The sequence below is a fragment of the Python bivittatus genome, unplaced genomic scaffold (genome assembly GCF_059951505.1).
Source record: "Python bivittatus isolate LINGU-HERP-01145 unplaced genomic scaffold, Pbiv_v1 ctg000220_np1212, whole genome shotgun sequence".
Classification (NCBI taxonomy): Eukaryota; Metazoa; Chordata; class Lepidosauria; order Squamata; family Pythonidae; genus Python; species Python bivittatus.
The window spans coordinates 18,141,211-18,163,912 of NW_028277048.1; the positions used below are offsets into that span (position 1 = coordinate 18,141,211).

At 41.5% G+C, this 22,702-nt stretch overlaps 1 protein-coding gene across 2 annotated transcripts in view; it reads left to right on the top strand.

The window, feature by feature from the left end:
- SMUG1 (single-strand-selective monofunctional uracil-DNA glycosylase 1) overlaps window positions 1-22,702 on the top strand; it is a 189,072-nt gene that overhangs the window by 157,667 nt on the left and 8,703 nt on the right. For both annotated transcript variants that reach the window (XR_015795677.1, XR_015795678.1), the window contains exons 5-7: window positions 1,309-2,138; window positions 2,501-2,550; window positions 2,868-2,944. The gene's annotated coding sequence lies outside the window, so the exon portion shown is untranslated. The remainder of the gene's footprint in view (window positions 1-1,308; window positions 2,139-2,500; window positions 2,551-2,867; window positions 2,945-22,702) is intronic.

The window sequence follows — 22,702 nt, forward strand, 5'->3', positions numbered from 1 at the left end:
GCCCACTCACAGTAACAACTTTTGTGGTATCTTGAGCTAAATTGCTATATCCATATCACTTATAAAACTGAAATGTATCCTGGCTAGGAATTTTGGGAGTTGTAGTTCGGTCACAAAGGCTGAGGCTTCTTGCACCAGGATCTTGGCATATATGCATCTGTTCCTGTATCATGGCATTTAACCATTCCTTTATATTTGGCTCAGCATTGCTCATCTTAATTATTACAGTAGTGTAAAAGCAATGAATCAGTAAGATGAGACAGAAGTAGAATTTTTTCCAGTAGATTTTAGTATGAATTTAGCTAAGAATTCCATTATTATTATTATTATTATTATTATTATTATTATTATTATTATTATTTATTCTATGTAACAACCTTCTCCAGCGTGATGTCCTTTAAATATGCTGGACTACAGCACTCATCTGGGTTAGGCTGGGAATGATGGAGGTTGTAATCCAGCACATCTGAAGGGCATCAGATTAGAGGATGCTGCTCTACAATGTACTGCATGTTTGAGAGCTGTTTTCTCCCTTCACCCCAACTGTCTTACTACAGTTTGCGATATTTCAGAATCGGGTCATAGTGATGGGTATGCATGGTACAAAACATACAAAATCCCCTTCCCAACATACATTCTGTCTCTCAAACCTTAAATGATTAGGTCTAATGAAATAAGACACTGCTAACCGAGTCTGAAGCAATGTCTGATGGTGTGAGAATAGTCTTCTCCTAACTCCAAACCAAGAAATGCGTCTAGATAATGCGTGAGAATTCACTAGGGCAGAAGTAGAATTTGTCATTCCAAAATCTTAAGAAGTTTCTTTTCTTGTCTTGCTTTGTGGATGAAATCAGTGACTGGTGATCATTCAGTACAGTTGTATTTCTTGAACATATTGATTTTGAATGCTATCATTACACAGAAAATATTTCTAATACCTGTGTACCCTGTATACGCTCCAGCTGCAGCATGTCTTTCTGCTGACCTTGGTTACATTTTTTTTTTTAACCAAGCTTAACATACTTTCACAGAAACCATCACTGTACTGTTTGGGATGAATAACACATATTTCAAAAAACAAGGATGTTCTGGAAACTGTGATTGTCCATTAGTTAGAACTTGTATTTGCATAGCTGATGCCAAAATTGATCAATCCTTCTTTACTCAAAACATACGACAGGTAGATCTGTGAAAGTTTGATACCCTGTGAACTCCATATAAAGATCATTTTGCTCTGTGGTAATACATCATGAAATTATTCCAAAAGAGTCTGTAGCAATGAACATTTCACAATTTTTCTCCCTACAGGTTCAAGCAGTACAGCTTCTGTCCTGGATCTGGAATGAGATATTATGTATGTATTTATTTATTTATTTGGCTATATATACAGCAGGTATTTCAATAAAATCTCGTTGTGTCAGCATGGAATTTGGCAACTTAGATGATCCATCAAGATCCAACTTCGTGATCAGCTGCTATGCAGCAAAGCCTATCAATAAGAGCTCTTCGGTTACTGCTCTGTCCCCCCCTTCCTATTTCATGATATTAACAGAACACCAGTGGTAATACACCAGAGTTCTAAAAATTCTGATTCCCCTGTCCACCTCAAAAACAAGCTCCTTTTACATGCTTCTGCTATGAATGAGGTTTGCATTCCAGCAAGGCCAACCTGTCTCTGGGAATGCTTCTTTCTCATGGGACAGACTGACATGCAAGGACCATCTCTTTCCCATTCCAATTCTGTTTTACTGATTCCAGCGGGGGGGGGGGGCATAATCCTCAAATGCAGCTTGCTACACTGTTGGGATTTGTTGGGACAACACACGACACATAACTTGCTAGAATAGTGCCATGGCGAACCAAAGGTTTTTTATTTTTTTTAAAATATATTTATTATTACTATTATTATTAATATTATTATTATTACTACTACTATTATTCTGCATCTCTCTTTGTTTCATGGAGCCACTTGGGGGGAAGTGAACTCGGCAACTGGCAAATTTGAAGCAGAAAGTGAGCAATAATTGGCTGGTGTTCTCAGACCTCAGCTGTTGGCTAGTTTGGACTGAGTAATGATTGGCTGAAGGTGCTTCCTATGAATTCAAAACCATGCTAAATACATTTTGGATCTGCGGATGGTAAGGATAAAGTGGGGGTGGGTAGGGGAGGAATTGCTAGTTGGGTTTAAAATGCATGGGGAATGATTTGCAAATGGAACAGATGGTGTTGTGGCAGAACTCCAAGTCTTGGCCTGATTTCTGAATATCTTCCTTGGTGATATCAACAGACATTATACATCATCTTTGTTCTCAAGTATGATCAATGGTTTAATAAAGCATCCTACACAGAGTTTCATGGTAGGATACAATCTGTGAATCACAGGTTCCTCATGCTAAAGCAACATATTGAGGTTCTTGAAAATAGGTGTAACTGTAGGCAGAAACACAGCATGCAGTTTAGGAACTGAACCTTGAATATATTTGTTAATCTCTTTTCGCAGGTTCCAGATGACTTATCTCTCCTGTTTTTGGCATTTTTATCATCACCATGGTGAGTTATGCAATAGCATTTCATGCCCTCCCAAATATTTAGGGTTCTTTTAATATGATAGATATGCTTAACCATTGAATTGTAGCATGTTTGAGGACATTCTAGGTGCTACTTTACAAAATGAGATACCTATATCTTCTCTAACAAATCCTTTTTTATTGGCATTTTTCCTTAAAATGTTAATAGAGGTCCACCAGATGACCCATGTAGATCAAAAAAAAAAACACCTCTTTGATCCAGTTTTTGCTGTTAGATGTAGTAAATGGTGTGTGCAGCCAGTGCAATATTTTTTCTTGCCCTATTGTTTTGTCTTGTAGAAGCTTTGGAATGCCACTAGGCTTGACAATAATTATGGAGGCGTCGGCTGAGACGAAAGCCACGCCGTTCTCTAAAGGTGAGCCCTGAATCCAAAAGACATTTTTCAGTGGCCTTTGCAATATTTTCAGCATCTGCATGGTTTATGGGGGACACAACCAGCAAATGAGTCCTGATTGAACCTTGAAACTCTTCAAAGATAACAACCATTGGGAAGAATGTTTCAGCCTTGTCAAAACTGCCATCTCTAGTTAGTGAAAAGGGAGGCTCGCTAAACCCTTGGGAATCTTGTTTGGGGAGTGAGGCGGCTGCATTTCAAGTTAACAGTATGCTTCATGCAGTGGAGACCGTTTGCATTCTTGCAATGTAGAGGCAATTCAGTCTGCTTCATCAAAATGCTTTGCATTTGAAGCCTCATCCAGCAGCTTCACTAGCTGTCAGAAGTTTCTGCATGTAGGAGAAATGCACTCAAAACTCACAGATCCTGTGTTCCTGGATGGACACATGGAAGGAGGCGGTGACTCTGTGAGGTCACTTCCGCTTCCTCCTCCACCATGCTCTCAATGGAAAAAGCACATGTCTGAGCTCTTCAGCTCAGAGACAAATTATGGCCTAGTTTTTGTAATTCAGTTAATAGTTTAAATTGCCGTTTATTTTTGCTACTGTAACTGCTGTTCCGAAAAAAATACTTCATGTGAGTAAACGTTAATTTTGTCTTATCTCACAAAACTGTGATCGTTATTTTGGGGGGAATAAAAGGGGTAGCACCAGATATAATCCCATGCCCACACTGCATGTATGTGGCGCTTGTACAGAATCCTCTTCTGACTCATAGAATTGCTGAAGCAAAGCTTTGCACAGCCCTAAGAGTTGCTTTTGGATGGCGCCAATGCTTCCCCCCCCCCCCAATGCATTGGATAAAATGCATCTTCATGCATACAGTGGGGCAAAAAAGTATTTAGTCAGCCACCAATTGTGCAAGTTCTCCCACTTAAAAAGATGAGAGAGGCCTGTAATTTTCATCATAGGTATACCTCAACTATGAGAGACAAAGTGGGGGGGAAAAATCCAGAAAATCACATTGTCTGATTTTTAAAGAATTTATTTGCAAATCATGGTGGAAAATAAGTATTTGGTCACCCACAAACAAGCAAGATGTCTGGCTCTCACAGACCTGTAACTACTTCTTTAAGAGGCTCCTCTGTCCTCCACTCGTTACCTGTAGTAATGGCACCTGTTTGACCTTGTTATCAGTATAAAAGACACCTGTCCACAACCTCAAACAGTCACACTCCAAACTCCATTATGGCCAAGACAAAAGAGCTGTCGAAGGACACCAGAAACAAAATTGTAGACCTGCACCAGGCTGGGAAGACTGAATCTGCAATAGGCAAGCAGCTTGGTATGAAGAAATCAACTGTGGGACCAATAATTAGAAAATGGAAGACATACAAGACCACTGATAATCTCCCTCGATCTGGGGCTCCGTGCAAGATCTCACCCCGTGGGGTCAAAATGATCACAAGAACGGTGAGCAAAAATCCCAGAACCACACGGGGGGACCTAGTGAATGACCTGCAGAGAGCTGGGACCAAAGTAACAAAGGCTACCATCAGTAACACACTACGCCGCCAGGGACTCAAATCCTGCAGTGCCAGATGTGTCCCCCTGCTTAAGCCAGTACATGTCTGGGCCCATCTGAAGTTTGCTAAAGAGCATTTGGATGATCCAGAAGAGGATTGGGAGAATGTCATATGGTCAGATGAAACCAAAGTAGAACGTTTTGGTCTAAACTCAACTCATTGTGTTTGGAGGAGAGAGAATGCTGAGTTGCATCCAAAGGACACCGTACCTACTGTGAAGCATGGGGGTGGAAACATCATGCTTTGGGGCTGTTTTTCTGCAAAGGGACCAGGACGACTGATCCGTGTAAAGGAAAGAATGAATGGGGCCATGTATCGTGAGATTTTGAGTGAACACCTCCTTCCATCAGCAAGGGCACTGAAGATGAAACGTGGCTGGGTCTTTCAGCATGACAATGATCCCAAACACACTGCCCGGGCAACGAAGGAGTGGCTTCGTAAGAAGCATGTCAAGGTCCTGGAGTGGCCTAGCCAGTCTCCAGATCTCAACCCCATGGAAAACCTTTGGAGGGAGTTGAAAGTCCGTGTTGCCCAGCAACAGCCCCAAAACATCACTGCTCTAGAGGAGATCTGCATGGAGGAATGGGCCAAAATACCAGCAACAGTGTGTGCAAACCTTGTGAAGACTTACAGAAAACGTTTGACCTCTGTCATTGCCAACAAAGGATATATAACAAAGTATTGAGATGAACTTTTGATATTGACCAAATACTTATTTTCCACCATGATTTGCAAATAAATTCTTTAAAAATCAGACAATGTGATTTTCGGGATTTTTTTCCCCATTTTGTGTCTCATAGTTGAGGCATACCTATGATGAAAATTACAGGCCTCTCTCATCTTTTTAAGTGGGAGAACTTGCACAATTGGTGGCTGACTAAATACTTTTTTGCCCCACTGTATTTCTCAAAGATTTCAGTGTCTGGAACAGTTTGCCTACCAGTTTAATGTAACTGTCATTTATAGCAAATAGTAAATTAGGTTGAGTAAAAAAAAAAAGTTCTTCATTCATTGCTCTATCACTGGTTGACAAAGAACTCATCAATGCTCAGGAGGATTTTAAACTGTTTTGCTTTTCCCCATTTGTCTTATACCTGACCTTACATATATACTTGTTTACATCATGAATTTCCACTAAGTCACAGGTATATGTTTCACCAAAGACATATGTGTTTCTTTTTCTGGATTGTCCTATAAATTCTCTGCCCCCTGAAGAATATGAGAAGTGTGGTTTCACAATATTTTTATTGCATTTTTGTTTCCGCAGAGTGGAGCAATAAAATTCTGGAATAAAACACTTTATGGATAAGCAAGGTCCTCCTGTTTTAGATCAGAGAATAGCTTAACTTCAGCTCTGAAGCAGATCTTAGATAAAAACCCTGTTTCAGACTAAGCAAGGGGAAATCAAATACTGCTTTGGATAAGAAAGGTGCTAAATAAATGTTTAAAATAAATAAGAAAATGCATGCATCTATAGGCAAAAGCCATTCTTCATCGGCTATCTCAAATTAAAGTCTGATTTAAGGAGGGCCTCCTTGACTTCAGGGGGCTATCAGCCTCTCCCCAAGGTTCTTCTTTGCCTAAGGAAGCCCTACATCACCCAGCCTCTCTCGCATCCCGGCCATTCTAAAGCCTCTCTCACCACCTTCCTGCTGAGCTGGGCTCTGAAAAAGGCAGAAACCCGCAGTTCCCCTCTACTCTCTCTTCCCAGGGGTAGAGAAGGAACATCATTTGGAGATGCAGCCTTAACTGCATGTTTCTATAAGCAATGAGGCCAAAAGCTGCTCCTGCTATCTCCCACATCCTGCCTTGTGACACAGAAGGGTGAGGAGGAATCCTTTTCTTTTGCTTTAAAAAGGATTGGGCATAGCAGCAGGGAAGCCGGCTGCAGTGACGCTGACCATTTCCTTATTTTAAAATATTATTCTGTATAACACAGAGGATGCTCATTCATACAGAAAAACTGTACCTGCATGCGTGCAAAAACAGTCTAAAGACATGAAATGTTACAGAAATCATAGCATCCTGCAAAACAGAAGGACAGAGAGAGGTAGAAGGAAGGTTGGGATCTACTGATAGATCTCTGTGTAATTTTCAGTAGATCAATAATGATTTCTGACTTAACCCCATTGTCTAACATGAGTAACAGGGAAAAGCCTTTTCTACCTCTCCTATTTCTAATATCAGCCCTATTTCATTGGAGGCATATCCATGTGTCTACTTGAGACAACATTTTGTCCACAAAGGTCCAGAACTTAAACCCCTGTCCAGGAAATCTGGATTTCTGTTTGGATATATGGGTGAACACTAGCCAACCAACCATAATTTCTGAATATGGAATTTTTCAGCCAGGTCTAGGTATGCCAGGGCTTAATTGAAGGATGTAATCGATGCTGGGTTCACACATTATGGTACACTATTTTTTAAATCATTTTTTTTCACTAACTCATATTGTCCAGGTTCATGTGGAACACTAAACCACAATGGGTAGGTTCAATATCACATTAAGCCACCACCAGGAAATCATGTTATGGCTCAAGAAGCGAGTTAGGGTCACTTGTGAGATGTAGAAATCTGGATGCATCGCAATAGATTGTGCGCAAGCAATACATGTTGAATGGGTGCCTTTCAGGAGAGACCCTTCCCCCACCAACAGATGGCAGTAGAGAGGCTCCAATAGTTCTTTCTAATCTCTGCAGCTTGAAACCAACAAGGTATGACAACCAAAGGTCGGATGAGTAAAATAGCCCCAGACCTGCAATCACTCCTGCCAGTAAGAATACCTATTCTGTGAAATTAGCCAGAAAAAAAAAAAAGTATGAGATCTTTTTACAACATTTAATAATTCTTTGTTTCAAACCTTCAGCAAGAAAACTCACAACAAAAAGACTGCATAGCTGCCAGCCACCTCCAGAGCACTATGCTGAGATCACCTTTGCTCGTCTTTTGCTTTTCTTTGGCAGTTATCTGATTGGTCAGGTGGAAGAGGGGGTGGCACCTGACTCAAGAATGCGTAAACACAGAGTTTACATTCACACTGAGAACCTCTTGTTTAAGAAACCTCCGAGGTGAAGACTGGGTGGAATCTGAGCTTAGATTGTGCATTCATAATTAGATACATTTATGGGGTGGCATGGGATTTTCATAGTAGAAAATAAGGAGATTAAACATGGATTCACTGTTTGCAGTGTGCACTTTAGGCTCTGATAAGCAGGATTTCTGGGGGGTTTCTCAACCTGATTAGAAACAATACTGGGCAAACACAAATATACCTGTGCAGTACAGGTTATGTCATCATCTCAAACCCTTCTGAATTCTTCTAAAATTATGTGTCATCTGCTTCAGCAGCAACCTAGGGTGAAAGATTAATGCATACGGTGGTAAGCACACAACCAGCTCCTGTTGTGAGTTCGATCTTCCCTTTTGGAAAGCTGTTAGCTATACTAGGAAAACTATCTAGCAATCTATAATAGAACTGGAGACAAGGTTAAGAGGTGATAGAGATGGTGGAAAAGTTCATGCAAAATTCATACAAATTCAACATTCAGCAGAGTTCAAAAATTAAAATAATTTCTCAGTTATAGATAAGATTGGAGGAGACTTTTTGATTTAACCCTTCTATACAAGCAATACTCGGGTATAAAGAGTGCAAAGCTGCAGGGGACTCCACCTGCTTCTCCTGCCAAAAAGTTGATCAAGTTGATGAACCGGCTAGAGGAAAACCTATCCCTAGTTACTTGTACCAGGGTCAGCAGGAAAAAGTAGATTCACTCAGTGGGAGAGGCACGATGTTCCCTCCTCCCATGAACCACTACTCCAGGGTCCCTGCTCAAAATCACTGGTTTTCTACTGCAGGAAACAGGGTCACTAGGAGGGAGGGATAAATCTGTCTAGTGTATATGTGTTATGATGTATGTATCAAGTTCTTTGAACAATAAAGTTAATTTTGGCAAGCACATTCAGCTTAGGATAATTGATTTCAACTCCAGTGGGTAAGTATTTGTACATGTTTGCAGATCCATGCAAGTCTGGCAATGGGGCTACTTGTTAATTTCTCTGAATTAATTGGCTGATCACTGTCAGTGGACAGAATTATGAACTAGATGGATGGTTTTTCTGATCCAACCTAGCACTTTTTACATTCCTGCCTGGGATTTGAATTCTCTAGCCTTGTCTGTTGACACCAACAACAGATTACGTGGTGAATCTGTTCCTAGACATATCACTCAAATTGCTGGTGCTGAGTTGCATGATTAAATGTTTTATCCGGTTGCAAAGTACCAAGAATATATCTCTAACTAGAATTCCCAGCAGCCAGACTATGGTATTTGTTTCCTCCTCTGCCAGCCCTCTACATCACCAAGAAGCTTGGCAGCATGAGTTCATACAAGGTAGGCATGGATGACAACAGTATCTTTGTCACCTGAGTACTCCATCATATACCAGGGCTAATATTTATCAGTAGGCCATATAAAGCTTAAACCTCAGATGATCATGCATCTTAATCTGATGGATTTCCCAAGATAAGCTCCTCCCCCTGATCCCTTCTAGTTGCCTTTAGGAATGGTGGTTGGATCTACCACACATTGTGCTAAATCATAAATGACAACCACAGCGGCTGAGTTGACTCAGTGCCAGTCAAAACCAGCCAAACCACATTATGTCTTCACATAACTGGAAATTTGCAAGTGGCACATCTGAGATGGTATCTGTGCTCTTGTCAAATTAACTAGGCTTTTTCATTTAAAACAAAAAATTGAAAATGGTTGAAAGCCTCAAGGATTGCCAGATTTTGCAAGCTTTCAGCATTCTTATATGGTACCTCATGAGGTTTTAGTATTCTTGCACAAAATTGCTGAAATCTCAGTTGATTTGATAGTCTCATGAGGCTGTTTTTAAATTTGGCCACCTACAACTTTGAACACTGACCCCTGGCACCTGGCAAGGTTGCTGGTGCCTGATATAATTCACTCCAGGCCTCTGATGTTCAGCTGCTACTTCTGGAATGTAACCTCTCCTTCCCTGTTACGTGCTTCTGGGCCTTCTGATTGCTGCCTTGAGCACTTGACCCATATTTGCCCTGGATAGGTATCTGGCCTCTGGCCTCTCTGAACTAGCAACCTTCACTACTCATGGAGAAGCCTTGGTTGAGAATTATGGCTTAATGTTAGATGGGATCTTGAAGGTTACTTAGTCCAGCCCCCTGCTAAATGTGGAACAGGAATGTGTGAACTACAATATGGGTGACAGCAGCTGTTTGTCTAGTGAGGGAAAGCCCACAAGCATTGTACTGCTCAACATATCTTAACTTTAGGAAGTGTCTGATGTTCTTTGGGCTGAACTCTGCTCCCACTGTTGTCCATAGAGGAAATATACCTATTTGTCTCAAAAATTCCTCATAGGAAACTTTACACCGATCTGTCTTCCTGCAACACTGTTCTAAATTTTGCCCAGTCTCAGGCTCTTCCCCTTCCTTAAGGTCACCTGCAAAGGAATGAGGTAACAATAATTGTGTGAAATCCATTTGCATTTTAAAGTGTAATATAAAAGATTAATAATAGTCTTTTCCAGAAAACAATTGGAAGTATGCCTGTTCACCTAACATTTATGGGATAAGAATTACTCCAGGTCCAGGCCGCCTTTACGTTTGCCAGTTATTTATTCTGCTTTTCCACTTCTTTAAAAAAATGGACTATATTTTTTGTTTTTGTATTTATTGTTTTGAAGCATTATGTGATGGCTTTATCTACATCCTTTTCCTCCTTTCTCTTGTAAGCCATTCTGGGCTCCTCTGGGAGGCGGAATAGTGTAGAAATAAAGTAAAACAAAACAGGACAGCAATATGCTCGAGAGCTTGAAGGAGCCGAATGTTTTAAAGCTCAAGGTGATTGTGTGACAGCCAGATTTTGCATCCAGTAGTCCTCTGACTTGATCAGCAAGTTTATTTATTGCAAGTTTTGTCCACAGCAGCTGAGAATAGTATAGGTGGTCTCACATTTCATTTATCTTTGCAACAACATTGTGAGGAGTTGTAAGACAGTGACGGCTTCTCGTTCACCAGAGACCATTCTGTTTCACTGATTAACACATCATTCCAATCTTTCTACAGGATTTACCAAAATACTGACCACAACAAATACTTTTTAAAGACTGTTATTATTAGGACGAGCTAGCCTTCAATGTGTAAGCCATGAAAACTTGCTGGAAATCTTGTAACCAGGAACCCCACCCATCCCCAATGTCTGCAATGCCATCTATGAACAGTTTTATGATGCAAGATACTGATAGAAGGAATTCACCCAGCAGAGCTAGCTTCTAGATAAACTAAATTGTAGAAGATATTTTAAAAAATGATATCTACTCCATCTCAGGGTCTATACAGAGATTATATAGCTCTCAAAACATTTTAGTCAGCCTGCTATTATGATTTAATTAAAGGAAGTCAATATATCTCTACAGCTGACAAAGCTTCCAATGGCCAGATTTCCTCACTGTCCCCTTCTCCTCTGTGGAACTGCTGTCTGAGTTAAGAGCATCCTCAGAACTAAATCATAGTTGCCAATTCCTTCAAGCTCTTCTCCATATCCTAAAATATATTGCCAACCCATCTATATTCTGAAAACCAAACAGTATCCAGATGATTACATAGCCTTTATGGCAGCGATAACATTATAGTTGAAAATCTACATTTTCAACAAGGGTACTGGACCATCCCCTCCCTGAAGATATCTCAGTAGTATTGGTAGCTAAAGAATTTGCTGTGTTGGGTTATCTTCTTCCTCTTTTTTCCAGCTCAGTTGTAGTGCTGTGTTGGAACTAATAAAACAAGATTAGGGACATTTCCTTCAAGGACCTCTTTGCTTCTTTCATACAAATGTCTGTTCCTTAGACATTTCCAATGCTTTTTTTTTTCCCAGTTAGCTGCCCATCTTGGGAACTTAGCTCAATTTTGTAGCTCGATATTGGCTAGCGTTTTTCTCTGCTGCAATTTAATGTATTCGCTTTGGAGATGCTCTGGGGAAGATACATCGCCTTCCTTTTTCTTTATGAGTTTGTCTATGCAATAGCTATGAGAGAGAAACAGCAGACTGTGTTCTTTTGTTTTTTAAATTTTTATCACAGCACTTCAGGAAAAGATAGTCCTGCTATTAATTCTGTTTCCAGGAAGTTCTGTTAAATGTTATGTTAACATTTGATAATAATCCAGGAGTGTCATTATTAGTGCTGCATCTATTTTCTCAGTACCATGAGAATAAGGAAAGAATTCTTGCTGTGTTAATGTTATCCTTATTTTTGCATTATCTGCATAATATCTGAGCTTTGCTTGTAACCCATATTTAGCATTTAACTGCATTTATTTCTGGTCTAATGGCTGCCATAAATAAATAAAACAACTCATGTTGTGTAGCTAAAATGATCTGATATGTGCCTTGTGCATGGCTGGTGTAGTGGGCTGTCCTGTGACCTACTTTATAGAGTACAGCTTCACAACTGACAAGCAGCAGACAGCAATCTGTTATTTGAAGGCACCTGGTCTCTGAACAACTACCCAGTCCAACTTCATTTTAAAGAGAAAGATCCTAAAAGGGGAAAAGGAGAACATTCAGAGTTGTCCATTCAGAGCTGGTAACTAACCAGCAGCCCATCGTTTTTATCTATTGTTTTCCTGTTTACACGAGAATACTTATTTTTAAAATGTGCCTGTATGTGTGCATTAATATATGAAAAACATTATGCTAAGATGAATCTTCTTCTGCCCTTTCATTTTTGGCAACACACACTTAGCCATCCTAACTGTATTTTTGCCAGTGACATGTGCAAACCTCACTTCCCTGAGCAAGCTTCCAGACTTAATCAGAGGTCCTTTCATCACACAGTTCCCTCCCTGCCTTCCAATCTTCCTGAGATTGTTTCACACATCATAGCTGGCAATGGTGGCAAAGTGAAGTTTTTTCCATGTGTGCTCTCAATAGGAATCTGCTATCAATCACAACTTCCTGAGGCACAAGAAATCATGCTGTATATATTTTGCTATTTTCTCTAAAAAGAAGTTCCTCCTTCTCTGTCTTCTTCCTCAACCTCCACCAAATGTTTATTCTGTTGCGTCTTAAGGAAACAATGTTGTTTCCCACACATATTCTCATACAGTTTATCTTGATTTGTTTATGAAATTATCTGCATCCTGCCTTTGGCCCTAGAAATTTGAGAGTGCCCCCTAGGCTGCTTGCATTTGTATAAATACAACACACACACATACCCTGAAGAACATGAAAACAGCTATCAAAAGCTACTGGTCAGATGAAACATAGTCAACATTAAACGCCTGGGGATTCACCCACCCCTCCCCTGCTTTTACCTAACAGTCAATGAGAAGGAGATGAATAATCCAGGTTCAGAAACCCTGTCTCTTGTCTCAGCCCAGTGAGATGTGGAGCATTGCCTCCAGTGAGTGCAGGGGGTGGCAAGTTTTATGTTGGAAGGAGGCCGTCCTGCAAACAGCTTGGCTCTGAATCACTTGATATTCTATTTGTTTCAAAGTTTATGCAGATGCATCACCCAACTTGTCTTATGTGCTGTATTTATTCAGTAGAGGTAGTTATTAATATCACTTAGATTCTGCTTTTGCTTCAGAAAGCTTAACATGGTAGCCCATACTGGACTTTTGTATGGTCTCCCAGCTGCCATCCATAGGCAGACTAAGTAAACACCTGCTTCCATAGTAGGTGTTTACTTGGAATAACCACGTTTTGTTCATTCATTGGGGGGTGGCATCTACACATTGTCATCCAATCACTTTTCCATGTTTTCCCAGCGCTTCTCCCTTCTTTGGTCAGATGTGCAAAATAAAGCGATGATGATAATAATGCTGAAGAAGAACTGCTTTTTATATTCTGTCTTTCCTCTGGGAATGCAAGGCACTGAATCTGGAGGGGCCCTCTCCCCTCATTATATCAGCATAATAACAAACCTGTGACATAGGTTGGGTTGAAAGGGAATCAGAAGCTCTAAGCAATGCACTTATACGGATTCACTAATGCTTAAAGAATGAAACATAGCAAAATTCAGAGTGCTCTGTGATCATTTTTAAATGATGAGCTTTGGGGCAAGCGGGTCTAATGCCAAGCACAGATCTGACATGAGAGATTGGCATAGTTAGTCATTAACCAGTCACCCCAGCTCTCCCATTATCCAGAGGTGGCAGGTAACAGCAGCAGTGGAGAAGCTACTCCAGAACAAGGCCGGTTCAAGACCCAAAGGTAGTGCTGGGGAAATTTAAAAAGTGAGCAGCAGAACTTACTGGTAACTAGGCTGGCTTTCTCCTCTTATTCTTTAGTCTGATCCTGCCAGGCATCTACTGCTTCAAGATAATGGGAGATGAGCAGATTTGGTGCAGTCTGGGGCAGAAATTTCCATGTGTGGATTTTAATTTCACCCCAGCTCCCAAGGAAAAGGACTCTGTTGTTTCTCCCACTACCTTGAGAGAAGGGACTTTGCCAACTCTCCGAATACTGCTAAATGTCTCACCAAGCATCACCTCTGGAGTTCTGCCAGGAGCTTTGCCAAACTGATATGCAGTTTTATTCATCCTGATTTATGATTATACTTCTCCATTGCCTGGGAACTCTGGTTCTCTGGAAAATGCGCCAATATTTTAAAGCAAATTTTAAAAACAAAAGGAACTTCTTAAAAAAAGTACAGAAATCAGCCGAAGAATCCAGATAAAATCAGGCATAATGGTACGTCTGCTAACAACACCGTAAGAGAAATAATAAATACTACTGCGCATAAAATTACAATAGTAAAACTAGCAGTAAAATAGTGTGAAGCACTACCAGTGTTTTAAGATGCTGGGGAGAATAAAAAGGACTTTCCCTGGGACTGAAGGGAACACGATGCAAGGAAGGGCATTCCGTAAAGAGGGCACCACCTCTCTCTTGGGCCTACCTACATCACCGAAGATATGAAAGGAGAGAGGCCTTTCTGTAGTCTGCCCACAAAGCTCTTTAAAGGTTAATTGAGCCCAGAACTGCCTGTGCAGATGGCAAAACAAGGGCATTACAGGACCGGGTCTATTTCAGTACTCCTTCACGGCTTTTAATTTGCAGTAATTAAAGGCTTTTTCTCCCGTGGTTGAAAAAGCTGAATAAAAATGTTTGGACAGTCGTGTTTTCATTCGAAAATGTTTGGTGCAAATTAAAACGTTGATTTAAAAAAAAAAAAAAAAAGCAGGCAGGTGATTTCTGCCCTCCAGATGAAGAGTTAAACTGATAGCCACTACTTCCTGGGAAATTTATAGCAATGCTGCATATTTGGATGGATAGGTCAATTATATATGCCTTGCGTGTTATTAAAGATCATATGGAACTTATTTCATTACATGTCAAGGTTTTAGGACAGTGGTGAGGTAATCTCCAGAAGACGGAATCTCTGCAGTGACAAGAGAGAAATGTGTTGTGCTGGTGAGAGACCTGGAAGTGACAAAGAAGTATTTGCTCCCATGCTTTGCATCCTAATCGGTATGTTCTTGCCACTACGTTTTGTGAGGCTCAGTCCTCCACTCTCAAGTCTTAAAAAAAAAAAACCCGAATAAAGCCTCAGGCCTTAGAATAGGCATGGGAACGAACTAAGCTGGAGGAGGAAAAAGACAATTGTTTCCTCCCATTAAAACACCCAAACTTGATAGATACGGGCAGGCCTGGCTAATCGATTCTAGTCTTTGAATTCAAGGATTACTAGGGCAAAATCCCCAAGGTCCTGCAAAGAAGTATAAAACAGACAGGTAGGTAGATAGTAGGCAGATGATGGATGGAGGAAGAGAGAAAAATAAAGATTAGCTTTCAATTTTGCACGGGCAGCGGTGATAATGACTATTAATGGGTGCCACTTAGTGGCTATTGCAACTTTCTCTCTTCCCCTCCGATACACATAAGCAAACAGTACAGTTGTTGGCCTCTTTGTCTGGAAAATGCCAGCCACATTTTCCCCTCCTTGCTTAAGTTAATCTGATGCAGATGTTCAGAGTTCTACCAAAGCAAAAGTGGGCACGGGAGGGACAGGCCCGGGCTGATTTATGGAGAGAGCCCTCCTTCATAAATCTGCAGGCAGTGTGTGTTTTTCAAGGGTGTGTGCTAGAGCAGCGCTCTGTGTAAGCTTCCCCCCCCCCTTTCTGTTGGAAGTAGTAACATACTGCAGAGGCTCCGAGGCTCTCAACTGGGACCCTGAAGGGTTCTTACTTTAGCCGGCCATCCGACAAGAACGTGGTAAAGGGAAGGATAGTTGAATTATGATAACTACATTTAATATAAAGCTCCCCCAGTTGAGCTCAGCTCCTGCTGTATTCGTGAACACTTCAGTCCTTGTGGACATTTCTTGATAAAAATAGGGAAATGATTTGCTATGGCCTTCTCCCAGGATACTGGTATAATTTCCCAGTCTGGCCTACAAGCCTGAGGTTTCCTGGTGGTCTCCCGTCCAAATACTAGCCCACTCTAAGCTTTCTGAGATCAGCCAAAATCAGGCAAATTGCTGGGCAAATACAGGTAAACACAGTGTTATTTATTTATACTGTGTCACCCATATAGAGATACTAGCAGTTTATGAAATACATTCTGTGTACACATACGTATCTATGTATCTATGACATTTGTATCCAGCCTTTCCTTCAGGAGATCAGTGCAGCATACAGAGCGCTCCCTGCTCCTATTTTTCCCCACAACAACAACCCTGTGAGGTAGGTTGGGGTGAGAGAGAGTGACTGGCCCAAAGTCAGCCTGTGGGCTTCTATGGCTGAGGGTGGAGCAGAACCTGGCGCTTCTTGCTCCTAGCCCAACACCTTCACCACATGGGCTCGCTAGTTTGCACCTCTAGGTACAGGTTGCACTGTCAGATTGCAACCCTCCCTTCTCTCTTTGTAGAAGGGGGGGGGAAGGAGGGGGGTTAGGATGGGGAGAAAGGACGACTCCTTCCAGTCCCTAGGCACTGCCCTCCATGGCTATTTTGACTTGGACTGCTGGACATACTGGGCATCTGCCCGTGCCTGACCTGCCCTCTATAAAGTACCATTCAGCCATTACACAGGCTCCTTATATACCCAGGTCTGGCATTCTTCTGGAAAGGCAGAAATAGCCTTGGGAAGAGCTTACTGGCCCAAAGCACTTCCACGCTTCTCCCTCAGGCAACTGGAAAGCCCCTCTCCCAGGCTTGGCACAGGAACCCAAGCCATACTTTAAAGAGAGCAACCAGTGGTGATTTTTTTTTGCTGGGTGGTGACACTGGATGCAGGGTGGGAGGATGGAGCTGGGGGGAATCTTCCAATAGATGCCCTTAAAATGATCCTGCAATAAAGCTGTACGAACTGGACCACTGGCAAGCCTTGTTTCTGAAGCAGAGTAGAGCTTGGCTGACAGGGCAGCCCAGATTATTATTATTACAGATGGTCCTCATTGAATGAGCACTCATTCAGTGACTGTTCAAATTTATGATGGCGCTGAACGAGTGGTAGTTACAACCGGTCCTCGTATTTACGTCGGTCGCAGCATCCCTGTGGTCACATGATCACAATTTACGAGGTTCTTTGCCAGCTTCCTACAAGCAAAGTCAATGGGGAAGCTGGCAGGAGGTTGCAAATGCTTAACGACCCACAGTGATTCACTTGATGATGGCAACTGGTAATGCCAGAATTTCTGTCGCTAAGTGGTGCAGTTACATGACATTGCACTTTACAACCATATTGCTTAGCGATGGAAATTCCAATCCCAATTGCCGTCATTAACCGAGGACTACCTGTATTTTTATTATTAGATTTTATCCTGCCTTTTATGCCTGTATGCTTTTTTGCCAGCTGAAGGCCTGGAAGAAAGCATGTTAACATGGCCATGAGGAAGAGTCCTTAGTAATACACTGAAGCATATGCAATAAAAATTGTCCTGAGTTCCTAAACTAGTGTGCTGTCCTGGGGGAGAATGCTACCCTATTGCCAGTGGTGAAACAACATTCAGCTTCTGTCAATTTCTAGATATTAATTTGGGGAAAGTAGGGGCAAGTTTCTTATTCTTTACCTTGGGCAGCCAAATCTGTAGAGTCACCATGCAGTGGCTGGAGAGGTGCTCTTCTTTCAGAAATCCAAGTAAAGATATCTTCTAACAAATTTTCTCTGCACTGTGGGAACCGTTCCTCTATGAATCCTGGGTGCAAGAGGAAGAGTATGCCTGAAGTAGCATCACCCTACGAAGGAAAGTAATTCCTTGCTACCCAAGACACAGTCACCCTTGACCCTATCTCATGTCACCCCTATCTGTCCAACGTTTTGATCAAAGATTGATTGGGCAACCTGGCTATCCGAGCTCTCCCAAATGTCCAAGTGGAATAAGACTGAGCCGAGCCCCCTACCTTTTGTTCCAGAATGAAAACCCTTAAAATGAACTGGGGGGGGGGAGAAGGAGGAGAAACCACCCCCAGCCCAAGAACAATCATTTCTTCACAAACTCTCCCTCCCTTTTGTTCCCGAAGGAATGAGAACTGGGGAGGGGAGAGGAGGAGGAGGAGAAAAATAAGAAATAATAGTAATAAGACTAATAATTTCTAAAATAATAGGAAAAAGAGTGGGTGGGGAGGAGAATCGTAAAAGCTGAGATGATAAATAGGGAGGAGGCAGGGCAGCAGGCGAAAGGGACATGAAGATGAAGGCTAGGAAGGGAGGACAAAAAGAGCAAGAGATGGGAAGGAAGAATGACAAAGAGAAAGAAAAATGAGAGAAATGGGGATGAAAAGAATGACCAGACAAAGGAGTGGGGATTGAGAGCTTGGAGGGAGAGAAGATGACAGTCCCAGTCCAGGAGGAGTGCCCCCCTCCTCCTCTGGCGCAAGGTCCCCTGCTTGGTGGAGAGGCTTTTTCCCTTAAATTTCTGCAGAAAGTGGGGGCTGGGTCCCCCCACTCTCCCATTCTCTCTCTTGCTTTTGCACTTTTATATCTGAATAATTAAGTCATCTGAATTCCTATGATTTACCATTTCCAATGATAAATAGTCATTACAGGAGTTAGCCAGTTGGCAGATCTTTAGCTTGAAGTTATAATTTGTCAAACTGCCATTAGATTCATGTTTTATGCTAATGAAGGTAGACTTATTGACTCAGGGTTAGGCAGTGACCGGGTCATCAGTGCCCCGAGGCAAGGCGGAGGTCAAAAGGTCAGAGGTGAAAGGAAGAGTGGGCCCTATGGATTTTCTGTAGGGTGTTTGTGATTTTATAAGAAAGCCTCTCGAAACGATATTAAGGAAAAGGGAACTCTTCCAGGGGCACCAGGTTCTGTGCCTTTTAACAAGCCAGGCACAATGTTGAGATCCCCAGGATGGAGCCCACGTTGCTTTGTTTTACAGGCTTCCTCAAGAAGCAGCGGCTCATTCATAGTGCTGAATGATAAAGGTGGCGTCTCGCTCTTGACGTCTTGCTCAGGAAAGGATGTGATTACATGCAAAAGCCACAGCGTGTGCGTGTGTATGCGTAGAGTGGCTCAGAAGCCATAAGGCGAGTGGTTCAAAGGCCAGAGGTGGTACCTCCTGGTTTCCTGAACAGTTTCCCACCCTCTCTTCAAGCCTATTCTTCCCAGACTGGGCGTTTAACGTGCCTTTCGTGTTAATGGTGAATATAGGCCATATATACAGCCAGCTAGTGGCTGTTGGCAAACTGCTATGAAATTCCAGCCATGTATGCCCCTGATCCTAGAATCCCACTGTGCTATTATGGCATCTCCAGAACGTAATCCATTTTTCCTTCTTTCTTTACCCGTTCCTGGTTGTCCCTCCCATCAACCCCAAATGCAAATTCTCTGAAAGTCTGCACTTTTCAAAGCACATGATTTAATTTGCAATATTCATTCCCAATGCAAGAGGTCAGGATTTTTCTTCATTTGGTGTCAGATATGTCGGTCAGCGGATGGGTGTTTTGTAGTTGCTGAGAGGACAAGTAAAGGATATATCTTTAATAGGTACGGCAGTTTATCCTCAAGTGACATTCTTTTTTCAGATAACGGAGTAAATTGAATATAGGTGTTAGATTTTGTTGTGTTTCAGCTATTATCTCTCATCCATCCCTTATTCACAGAGATGAAATTCTCAGTAATGTTCTGGAAATAGCTGCAGAGTAAAACCACAAACCACTTGCTCTGGAATAATCTCCTTGATATCAAGGGATCTCTGAAAGAGTAATTGCTTTGCGGATTGCAGCTTTTGATTACACTATATATGGCCCAGCTGGACTGCCGAACAATTTTGATTTTCAGTTTTATACAATCCATATTTGAATGGTCTGAAGTCACACGATGTGGTTCTTCTGAAGCTAAACAAATGTTAGTGTGTAAGATTCTAGGACAGAAGATTATCTTGGAACTTCTTGTAAGTAGCTCTGTGGTACCTAGAAGAATGGAGTGCAAACAAAAAATAAAATAAATAGGATGAGAGAGAATACTGCTCAAGGCATTTTTTTTAATTTCTTCCTCCACATTTCCCCTCACTTCATTTTTCTTCCATAAACCAAATAAAGCAATTGCACTAGGAAAAAAAAAAAAACCATAATAGCCCATTTTTCTGATAGTCTAGGCCAGTGTTGTCCAAATTTGGCCACTTTAAGATGAGTGGACTTCAACTCCCAGAATTCCCCAGCCAGCATGGCTGGCTGGGGAATTCTGGGAGTTGACGTTCACTCATCTTAAAGTGGCCAAGTTTGGACAACACTGGTCTAGGTGCATTAGAGTTAGGTAGCCATATTTGTAATAGGTTTCCTAATTACTATAAGCATGGAAGAATGCTTAACTTTTTCTTCCCAGCAGAAAGTATGTTCTCCTGGTCTTCAGAACATAACCTGAGCCCTGAGGCCTTATTGTTTCTAGCCGTGGAAAATCTGGATACTGTTGGGAGTTTGGAGATGCAAAAGTTCACTTTTGGAGCCTATGCAGTGCAACCAAATATCCAAAGAAGTGAACTTCAGTCAGTAACCAGCCAATCGCTCTCTCTTTGGCTCTTAGGGAAAGTTTCTGAGATGCACCAGGCTGCGATTCTAGACGATTCATTCAAGAGTCCTTACATTTTTGGTTCTACACTTGTGTACTTCGAATGGCATTTTACCAATTGACGCCTTTTGATTGTTTTAAAAGTGTACTTGCATTATTAATCACATTTTTCTAAAAAGATTTGTTGAACTCCTTCTGTTTCCTAACAGTGAGACAAATTTCCTAGGGGTGGGTAGGGAGAAGTTACCCATTCTATTGATATATATGCATAGATAAGGAGCTGTGATGTATGTATTTCTAGATTTAAGCAAAAATAAATAACCTACACAGAGCCTTATATGTGAAGTTAAAGATGAATGAGCTTATCCTCACATCAGCATTTTTGGGGGGTCAAAGTCTAGTTTATTAGAAGCATGTACAGACACTTCTTGAACTTTCTATGAATATTCTTTGGTAAAAACTGAAGGTGCCACAAATTTGAATGAATGAATGAATGAATGAATGAATGAATGAATGAATGAATGAATGAACCCCTTAGTTGATTGTGCTGCCAAAGGTTAACATGGCTTTTCTATGGAAATAAATAACTGCATGAGAGTTTGTGTTTATGCATCTGTATTTTTGTGTGCATATATAGTAGCTCTCCAATACCGCTCAGTAACATGCTGAGGGTGTTTTAAATAAAGTCATTCCAACAAAATAAATGGGGTTGGCAGCAATGCCCTAGTCTCACTTTCAGCAGGAATATCTGGAAAATTGTTCCACAGCATTCTGTCAATGTATCTTCTTCCAGCTCTCCAGAGGCCTTATCAGCCCTTGTGCTGGATGGTCCTATTTGTTCTAATCAGCAAGTTAGATATCGTGCCCTTGCCCTTCACACCTGACTCTGCATTCTTGCAATGGCCAGCCTAAAGGGATGCTCACAAGAACCTGAGTGCAATAATGTCACCTCCTCATTAATGTGAGTCCAAACAGTATAATACTTCTGGATGCTAGGATCCTGCAAACTCTAAAAGATCGTAGAGGAACCAATAACAAAAGGCAGAACGCATAGAATATGATTAGCTGTGATAAACTATATGGGACACATTTATTTATTTGTTTGTTTGTTTGTTTATTTGATTTCATTTCTCTTCTGCTGCAATCTAACATCTCTTGACAATTTACATGGTATGAGAGAAATCTATCAAAATCTCCAAGATACATTTAAAAACAGCAACCGATTAATCAAATTATAGCATGACAAAACATGTACAAGAGTATAGCAACAATAAAGTGACGTAACAATACAGTGAAATAATAAAAATAAAAAGAATAAAATCTGACACAGGGTATATTGATGTAAGCCGCTCAGAGTCCCCCATTGTGGGGAGATGGGCGGGGACAAGTCAAATAAATAAACAAACGAACAAACTTAATAGAACGCTCTCGGAAATAGCTTAGCTATTTCTTAACATCCTCCTGAACACCATCAGGGAGAGTGCTAATCTCTATCAGGAGATTATTCCAAAGCACCAGCATAGCAAAGCAGAGCTTCCCAAATTTAGTTCCCCACATCTCTGGAAGTGTGGGACCTTGAGTTTCTCCCTCTTGATGATCTAAGGCTGGGCTGATTTGGGTTGGAGTAGGTGGCCTTCTAGGCACTCAGTTGCTAAACCATAAAGGGCTTTATAGGTCAAAAACGGCCCTTTAAATTGTACCTGGAAACCATCTGATAACCTGTCCAGGGCCAGCAGTATCAGTGTTTATATGTCCCCAGTGTCAAGTGCCAGTTAACATACTGGCTGCTGGATTCTCTACCAGTTGTAGTTTCTGAGTAGTCCTTAAAGACAGGCCCCATGTACAGCATTTTACAGTAGTCTTCCTAGGTTGTACTGAGGGCATGAGTTACTATAGCCAGTCCTCCTGCACCTGGTAAGGCTGCAATTGGTCAGTCTGCCAAAGGTGGACAAAGTCACCTTTTGCCACAGCTTCCACTTGCAGTCCAAGCAGCGGCTGTGAGTCGAGAGGGACCCCCCAAATCATGAACCTGCTCCTTCAAGGGTACTGTTTGCTTGTCCATAGATAACATTGGTGTCTATAGAGAAGTGCAATGGACAAACAGTACCTCCACCTTGCTGAGTTGAACTTCAGCCTGTTCTCTCCCATCCAGCTTCTGACAGCTTCCAAGCACCAGGATAGGACCTTGAGA